The sequence below is a fragment of the Callorhinus ursinus genome, unplaced genomic scaffold (genome assembly GCF_003265705.2).
Source record: "Callorhinus ursinus isolate GAN/ISIS: 27379988/994484 unplaced genomic scaffold, GSC_fseal_2.0 scaffold62, whole genome shotgun sequence".
Taxonomy (NCBI): domain Eukaryota; kingdom Metazoa; phylum Chordata; class Mammalia; order Carnivora; family Otariidae; genus Callorhinus; species Callorhinus ursinus.
Window position 1 is genome coordinate 4,107,604 of NW_027397124.1, and position 9,339 is coordinate 4,116,942.

At 41.3% G+C, this 9,339-nt stretch overlaps 1 long non-coding RNA gene across 3 annotated transcripts in view; it reads left to right on the forward strand.

Annotated features, from left to right (window-relative positions):
- LOC112834412 (uncharacterized) overlaps positions 1-9,339 on the forward strand; it is a 30,342-nt gene that overhangs the window by 12,052 nt on the left and 8,951 nt on the right. For all 3 annotated transcript variants that reach the window (XR_012376054.1, XR_003210896.2, XR_012376055.1), the window contains exons 2-3: positions 6,523-6,902; positions 8,676-8,778. This is a non-coding gene — a long non-coding RNA (uncharacterized lncRNA). The remainder of the gene's footprint in view (positions 1-6,522; positions 6,903-8,675; positions 8,779-9,339) is intronic.

Sequence of the window (9,339 nt, forward strand, 5' to 3'; positions counted from 1 at the left end):
AAATGCACAAGTCAGCCATATCCCATTCTTAGAACCCAGAAATTAAGGGAGAGATAATTCCTCTCCTTCCTCACTCTCTCTCTCAACCTACATTGTATTAGCATGCTTTTAGTTATAAGTCAGAAAAAATCTGGATGCAACATTCATTAGTTTTAAAGAAATAAAATTTCTTTAATAATAAGAAATAATTGACCCACATAAATCCAGAGATAAGGTGACTTCTTAAGCAGGACAATCCATCAATAGTTCACCCCAAGATACAGCAACAAGGAACTGGAACCAGGGCAAACTTAATATTCCTTAAGTGCTATTATGAAGACAGAATGAAAATCAGTCAACTGTATCTAAAGAGTTAAAATAAGTGAGTAAATTCAGCAAATTGGCCATATAGGAAATTGATCACAGAGCTGACTTTAGGCTAGTGACCTACAGCTAATGACTCCAAGGTTGACTGATCAGCAGATCAGCAGCGCCGGCCACCTCTAGAGCCTTCCTCCCTTTCTGCGTTCTCCTGGCATGTCGGCTCAGCCCCAGTGCTCTCATCGTTTGCAGACTCACTAACATGTCATATAGGATCTGAGCTTCTGGTGTCTCTTTTCAAGATGGAGGAAAGCCTTTCCAGAAGCCTCCCTCCCCCCAAATCACCTCACTGGCCTGCAATGAACCACGCACCTAGCTGTGCCTGAACCAACCGCTGCCAAGGGGAATTCATGGCCCCGGCTGATGATTCTATCCCTCGGGCGTGGCTGGTACCTGCCTTGCCTGAAGCACACAGCAATGCAGAGGTGGACAGGAAGCTCAACAAAATTGTATTGCTGGGAAACAGAGAAATGGTATGGGTAGGAAATCAACAGTTTCTGCTACCATATTTTTTTGATTTAACATACATTAATTGCCGCATGACAACAAGTGGTTTTGAAAACATGATTTTAACTGCAACATAATTTTGTGAAAACATCATAGATTATTTAACAGGTTCCCCACTGTTAGATATTTAGGGCAATTCAATTTTTCACTATTACAAACCGTTCAGTGTTTAGTCCTGTCAAATTAATGTCCATAAACCCATTGCCTTAAGTAGTGCTGTTTCTCTAGGTTTGCTCACGTCATCGATGAATCAGGAAATGATTGTTTAAGAAATGCTGGATTTGTAATAGAGAGAGACTCTTTCAACCTCTATGGTTGCTGCTATGTTGCCTCACGTTTTGCCCCTAACTAGAAGAGCTCTTGGCCAATTCATTTCAACAAATTTTTACTGATAATTTTGCCAAGCCTCATACAATGAATACGATCCAATATCTGCCTTTCTGAGCTTCTAATTTAGTGAGAGTTTTTCCTGGGCCAACTCTCAGCAGATAAAGATCTTTTCGATTATCAGAACTCTCTGCTTCACATATTTGTTTAATGTTTATTATCTGTTATGTATCAGGTCCTGTTCTAGGATTCCGAGAATGCCCTCCTTAAACTTAGTAATATCCTTAGGTACTGAGAAAGAAGTCCAGGTGGATCTTTCAAAATTGTTCCTCCTACCTTTTGTTCCCAGGCTCTTTGTCACTTAGAAAGGAAACATCTGGCCTCCCTGCCTTTTTCTGAATATTTGAGGGAATAAATTCATGTGTATTTTCTCACCTTTGGCCTTGTCACTAATGTCATAGATAATGCAGCTATTTCAGCTGAGGGCTCTGCCAGAAAATATAATTTGACAAGCTGTATTTCCTGATGCAGTTGGTAGCCACACAACAAGGCAGGAAGTGCTACTCCCTTGAATTTTGCTGGCTGAGGCTGTGAATGACAAGGGAGCCCTTGAGTCCTGCTGACCCAGTTACGGGTTCTCTCTAGGGACAATGGCTGTACTGGGTCAGGCAAGGCCACAGAGAACTAGGCTCTGGCTGGGCACTTCTGTTCAGTTTGGCATTTTTCAGGATAGAATTTCCTCCTTACAAATGGGAACTTAAATGTAAACCGTTGTGCAGTGGCCCAGGTAAACCTGGCTGAAGAATGAAAGATACAAGCATCTCATATTTCCTGAAATAAAGTTATAAGAATCTTTGTACCTTTTTGTAGTCCATCTAAACCTATACAGTGCATACATTCCTATTTCGGCTCAAAGCCACTTGGTTGGGAAAAAAAAGATCATGAGCTAGAAGGCCCTTGGAAATTATCTAGTCTGATGATAGGCAAACCCGTGATCATCCAAATGACTTCGGGAGTTTCTGAGAATGTAGACATTTGCACCCTGAGCCACTGAATCAGATTCTCAGAGCATCGGGTCTCCGAGCCAAAAACATTGGCTCACTTCACAGATGAGGAGGTTCTGAGTCAAAGATTAGGCTAGAGTCCCAGTCAGATTATGGCAACAAGGATAACACATTTTGTTTACTCAAACATCAACGTTCTTTAGTTTGTTACCCAAAAAAACGGTCAGTGAAACGGGAGGAGAGGCACGGCTGGGAGTCTTTTGAATCCGTGTAGAAAGATGAGAGGTCCATAAATGAATAGCAGTGGCAGAAAAGGCAGGAGAGCCAAAGTTCTGCGGAGTCGCCCAAGGAAGCCGTCAGCTGAGGGCAGGGGGTTATGGGGCTCAAGGTTGCTGCTCCCAGAGCACAGTCTTCCTTACCTGCGCAGCTGGAAGAACGCTGGCGGATGGGGCCGGTGGGACAGTGACCGCTGCAAGGGGACTGAGTCGTGATAGGATGGCAGGATCTGATGAATCAATCCGGTGCCAAGAGAATCTGAGTCACGGCCGTGTAACAGTGACTCAGTGGCGGGACACTCCCCACACGGAGCTCACAGCTCAGCACTCGCAGAAGGAGGCTCAACTAGGCTCCGGGCACTAGGGGGACACACCTATAGCTGAAGTCGCCCCAGGCTGCTCTTTTCTGTTTAATGCATTTAAACCCAGAATGTGGTTGAATCCTTGTCCCCACCCCAGCTCCAGTGCTGCTTTTTTAGTAGAAAATCAACAACGGTCAAATTGTTTTAATGATACATTTTTTTAAAAGTCAGACTTCAAGAGGATTGAAAGGAGAATAAGATGCTGTTACTGAGTTATCCAATAAGAAGCATTTTTTTTTTTAAAAAAAAAGGCATTTAGGGACACCTGGGTGGCTCAGTTGGTTAAGCGACTGCCTTCGGCTCAGGTCATGATCCTGGAGTCCCTGGATCAAGTCCCACATCGGGCTCCCTGCTTGGCAGAGAGTCTGCTTCTCCCTCTGACCCTCCCGCCTCTCTTGTGCTCTCTCTCTCATTCTCTCTGTCTCAAATAAATAAATAAAATCTTAAAATAAAATAAAATAAAATTTAAAAAGGCATTTACTCAAAAGATTTTTTTTTATAAAGATTTTATTTATTTATTTGACAGAGAGAGACAGCGTGAGAGGGAACACAAGCAGGGGGAGTGGGAGCGGGAGAGGGAGAAGCAGACTCCCAGCCGAGCAGGGAGCCCGATGCGGGACTTGATCCCAGGACCCTGGGATCATGACCTGAGCCGAAGGCAGACGCTTGACCGACTGAGCCACCCAGGCGCCCTCAAAAGATACTTATTGAGTACCTACCATGTAGCAGGCTATGTTCTGGGCATTCTCAGAATGGAAATCATAAATATCTTGGTAATTAATTGGTACTTAGTGAACAAGTTCATACTCCTTTTCCTAGAGTAAGGGCTTCCTGATGTTTGAAGTCTTCTTCTTTTAATATTTAAAAAGGCAGCAATTTAATCAAATGAGGATACCTGAAATGAGATTGTGGCATGCTGGCAAACAGGAAGGACGGATTAGGTTAATTTCATTCTTGGAGGCAGGTTAGACAGAACTCCTTAAAGCTACACATCATAGTTGTGAAAAGTAAAATTTAGTAGGCTGAGAAGCAAAATCCACTGTAATACTCTACATTTTTTTACTTTTGTGATAACCTTAAAACGTACTGGTAAATAATTATAATAATATCACCAGTAGCTACAACTTATAGGACAGTATGTGCCAAACACGGTGCTAACATGCATTTTTAAACATTTAATCCTTACTATAAGCTTATAAGACAAATCTTGTTTTTCCTATTTTGCAGACATGGTACTTGAAGCACAGACGGGGTAAGAAACACATCTAAGATTACACAGCTCTAGAACAAATTCAAACCCAGTTAGTCTGATGCCCAGATCCCCATTTGTTACAAATAAACTCCGGGCCCTCCACAGACATCTTTGTGAATCTGTCAGGCATTATAAATGGGAAGAGGCCAACAAAGGGGTTACGTGCCCAGTCTTTGGGGTCAAGCGTATCTTCTGTGCATCCTGGTTCTGCTGCCGCAGAGCCAGATAGCTCCTGTCTCACTGAGTAGTCGTGGGGATCACGGGATAATCACGTTAAGCACATGAAGCAATTCTTGGCTTTTAGCTCTTGGTTAAGATTAACCATGATGACTATGGTCAAAAAGATGATGGTGGTGGTGACGGTATAGGAGCCAGAGCCTTGCCTTTTGAGAGAAGTCTCTTCTTAAATCGGTCCCGCCACTTCTGAAGTCTGAGTTCTTTTTTTTTTTTTTTAAGATATTATTTATTTGACAGAGAGAGACACAGCGAGAGAGGGAACACAAGCAGGGGGAGCGGGAGAGGGAGAAGCAGGCTTCCCGCGGAGCAGGGAGCCTGATGCGGGGCTCGATCCCAGGACCCTGGGATCATGACCTGAGCCTAAGGCAGACGCTTAAGGACTGAGCCACCCAGGCGCCCCTCTGAAGTCTGAGTTCTTAAGAATAATGACAAATTGTCATCAGATTGCCGGTTTGTTTCTTTCTTCACTCATCATCACCGTTATCGGACTGGGAGGTGGCAATGTCATGCTGAAGAGCCGGGACTCTGAAGCCAGGCTGAGGTGTAAATCTTGGTTCTGACACCTACCTGGTAGCAACTTTGGACTAATCATGAAATGCCTAAGCCCATATTTCTCAGACTCTTTCTGGTAAAGAATCAATTTTTTGTTTGCCTTCCCTCTCTCCTTTCTTCCTCTCCTCCCTTCCTTTCCTCCTTCCTTCCTTGTAATGTCCAATCTGTTGTGGACCAATCCTTTTGCAAAACACAATGGAATTACCTTAGCAGTGTCAAATGGCTACAAACATGCTTAAATGTCAGTTCCTAATTTCTGTCCTAACTTCACTGAGGAATGTGAACAGTTTGTGGACCTCACTCTGAGTCACGCTACTTTAATAAGCTTTTGTTTCATAATCTATGACATGGAGACTCTAACATTTATTTCATGTGGTTGTTACCAAAAAATGAAGTGAAATAATGTAGATAAAGTGCTTAGCACATATGTGCCTAACATATCATGAGCAGTGAAGAACTACGAGCCCCCAAAGAGCTCATATTCCCGGCCTATGGCAGAAACAGGGATGGAGAGACATAAGAGAGAGCTATAAAAAGTAAACATCTTGAGGGCACCTGGCTGGCTCAGTTGGTAGAGCATGAGACTCTCAATCTCAGGGTTGTGAAGTTTGGGCCCCACATTGGGCACAGAGCCTACTTTAAAAAGAAAAAAAGTAGACACCTCAAGTATTCATAGCTGAATCCCACATGAGTTAATTTTTCTCCTTATCTCTTTGGGGAACTGAATCTCTCCTAGGGAAATACATCCCACAAATCCAGTTTTTCTAGTGATGTTTTAAGAAGGGTAAGTGACTAGCCTGGGCTAAGCCCTTGAGTCATGCCAAAGGCCTGTCCATTCTGAACTCTCAACCTGGCTCTTCTGTGTTGCTCAGCAAAAGCATAAGCCTAAAAATAAGCAGTTTGGACACCAAAATGCTGTCCAAAAGCAAGTGCATTATGATCAGGACTTCAGTTGTGGCTCAGAAGTGAAATAGCTTTCCCTGTAATTCCCAGTTAAATTAAATTGAGAAAACACTGCTGAAGTAACATATTTAATAACTGTGTAATTACTCCATTGGTGGTATCATCCATTTGACTTTAGGAGTGGGATGAATAGAGGTCCCACAAGGGCTGGGGAGGAGATGGTGCTGCCCTGCAATGCTACCCAGCAGGACAATTCGTATAATGTACAATACTAGGGCCATCAGGGAGTAAGGCTGAATCACAGTGAAAATTTTCAGCAACCTCCCGGCAACATTCAAAGGCTGTCAGTAAGTGTTTAAGTCGTGGTGCTAACATGAAATAGGACAGAGTCTCCTTGCTCATGATATTTCACTGAAAATGACACAGCTGTAATGAAAGCACCAAAGGGGGGGGGGAACCCATAAAAAAGGAAGATGACAAACATCTCCAAGATTTGTCTGATGACTCTAGGCCTGAGTAATAGCCTCAAAATTATGAAGTAGCCTCATGAAAACAGCAGTTGAGGCATGCCTAAACTATCAGAGTAAAAGTGAGCTCTCAAAATCCAGATTTATATCAAACTTCAGTTTATATCAAACTATATTCAATAATAAATATAAAATATTATTTAATGGAATCATGTTTATTATATTTAAAACCCTTTCCATAAGAAATCCTAATGTAAATATTCTTTTACCTTTCAGCTCTGACATGGAAAGCTCCAATATGGAAGAGCATCTGGAAGATAATATCTCTGTCAAATAAGACATCTAAAAACACTTCAGATGAAGTCTTAAACAGAAATAAATAGGCGGAGAAAAAAGATGTGAAAGTCAAATAAAAAGCCCAAAACCAGTCTGGTTGGTGAGGAGAGAAATCAATACACCAGCACATGTAGTCTCCAACAATGAAAATATGGTAAAATTGCTCCCTTTCCACTAGCCGGCTTGGCATTGTCTAAGGGGCTCCGTGTCCTTATCAGAGAGTGCATAGAAGGAGTGGCGTAGAGCTGGAAAGAAGAAAAGGTCTCGATTCTACAAGTGGAACAAGGGAAAAGGAACATTAATGGAATGACTTGCAAGGGGTAAGAGAAGGGGAATAGAGCAGCCTGCAGGTGGGTGGCTTGAAAGGGCTTCAGAGTATCAGCCTTCAGCCACGCAAAGCTGGGCTGAAAGCTTTCCATAAAATGGCCTCGACAGTGTTTCCTTTGAAAACACAGAGAGAGGATCTATGAAAAGTCCTTAGCAAGTTGCTAAGATGCCCTCTGGGTTAAAGAAGGGAGAGCCATTGTTAAGAATAACAATAACGGTAAAGTAAGAATGGTGATTTAGGGGCTAATTCACCCACGGTTTAATCTGCCAGGCAACCAAAATATGAATATTTTCTGAAACCTGAAGGGCAATAATAAAATATTATTTATATCTTAGGTCTAAATCTGTATGGCTCTCTTAAAGGGAAAATCTTACTATAAGGGGAAAGTGGAAATAAATTTGCCAAAGTTATAAATTGGGGTGTAAGGGGCGCCTGGGTGGCTCAGTCGTTAAGCGGCTGCCTTCGGCTCGGGTCGTGATCCCAGAGTCCTGGGATCAAGCCCCGCATGCGGCTCCCTGCTCGGCGGGAAGCCTGCTTCTCCCTCTCCCACTCCCCCTGCTTGTGTTCCCTCTCTCGTTGTGTCTCTCTCTGTCAAATAAATAAATAAAATCTTAAAAAATAAATAAATAAATAAATAAATAAATAAATAAATAAATTGGGGTGTAAGAAATACTCTAAGGGTTAATTTGATGTCAGGTAGTAAAGTCCCTTAGTGCTTCAATTATTTATTTTTTTTCAAGTTTTTATTTAACAAACAAATTTCCAGTTTGTTAACTTACCGTGGTGTTGTATTAGTTTCGGGTGTATTATGTAGTGATTCAGTGCTCCCGTACATCACCGGGTGCTCATCACAACAGGTGTCCTCCTTAATCCCCATCCCCTATTTCACCCATTTCCCCCCTCCCCATCTCCCCTCTGGGAACGATCAGTTTGTTCTCCATAGTTCAGAGTCTATTTCTTGGTTTTCCTCTCAATTATTTATTTAGTAAGGTACCAAGTAGTTTATGTGATACTATATTACCATTTAGCCTTTAAGCCTTATTACTTAAAAAATAAATATTTCTAAGGCATAAACTGACCCAGCTTTTTCAACAAGCTGGTAGCTTGAGGGGAAAAATGGAGAGGATTTACCGCTATAAATTGTAGAATGTTTACAGAACAGAGCAACCACAGGTAATATGGAGTATCTGGGGGCTCTAATTGAAATAAACCAACTGTAAAAGTACGTGTTTTTTGAGACAACCTGGGAAATGTACTTACGATTTGGATATGAGATGATATTAAGGAAAAAAAGTTAGTTTTATTGAGGGAGATAGTGGCATCATGGCTGTGTAAGAAAATACTCATATTTTCTAAAAATTTGTACTGAAGAACATAATTGTGAAATGGGATCTCAGTGGCTGAGTTTTGCTTCCAAATACTTCTAAAAAGGGAAAAGCAGGGATGGATGGAACAGAGGCAGTAAATGCTTGCTTGGTATCTGTTGACTCTGGTCATGAGACTATGAAGGCTCACTGCCCTCTTTGCTCTACTTTAAATGCACTTGAAATTGTAAATGATTAATTAAATGGAAAGCACTTAAACATCAGGCAGTCAATGTTCTCTCACTATTTTTAAAAAGTGGTTTTTGGAAATAAAAACTATTTATATTCACTTCTGTTTTCTTACTTTTCTAGATTATTCAGGAGGAATATGATGTAATGATTTGGAACTTACAGTAAGTTACAATATTAGAACCTCTTCATTTTTTAAATCTACTTTACAGAAACTGTGATATTATCAGGAAATTTGGCTAATTACTAAGCAAGTTTGTGTACTCTGAGAAGTCCTACCAAGATTGTGAAAGTATTTATTTCATAACGACATGGGTGAGTGGTAAAAATGTATTTTTTTTGTTTCAAGTAGAATACATCAATTCTTTTGGACTACATTTATTTAATGCATTCACATATTTTAAAAAATGCAAAGAAGAAATTAAAAGCTGAGATCCTAAAGGTAATTTCTGGTTTCAAAATTCAGGAGACAGCCCTTTTCTGGGCCTGAGAACAAACCCCTCAACACTTTCAGTTAATTCCAGTGTCCCCTTGTAGAAAAAAAATCGTCAGCAACAACTTAGATTCTGCCTTTTTGTTTGCTCAGTATAAGCATAACCCTAGAATATCACTGAAAATAAGCAGTATGGACATCAATATGCTGTGCAAAAGTGAATGCATTATAATCAGGATTTCAACTGTGGCTCAGAAGTTGTAGCTTCTCCCTGTAACTCTGCCTAGTTACATTAAATTGAGAAAACACTGTGAAAGTAACGTATTTAATAACTGTGTGATTACTCCATTGGTAATATCATCCATTTGGCTTCAGGAGTAGGATGAATAGAGGGCCGTGTGTGTGTGTGTGTGTGTGTGTGTGTGTGTGTGTGTGTGTGTGTG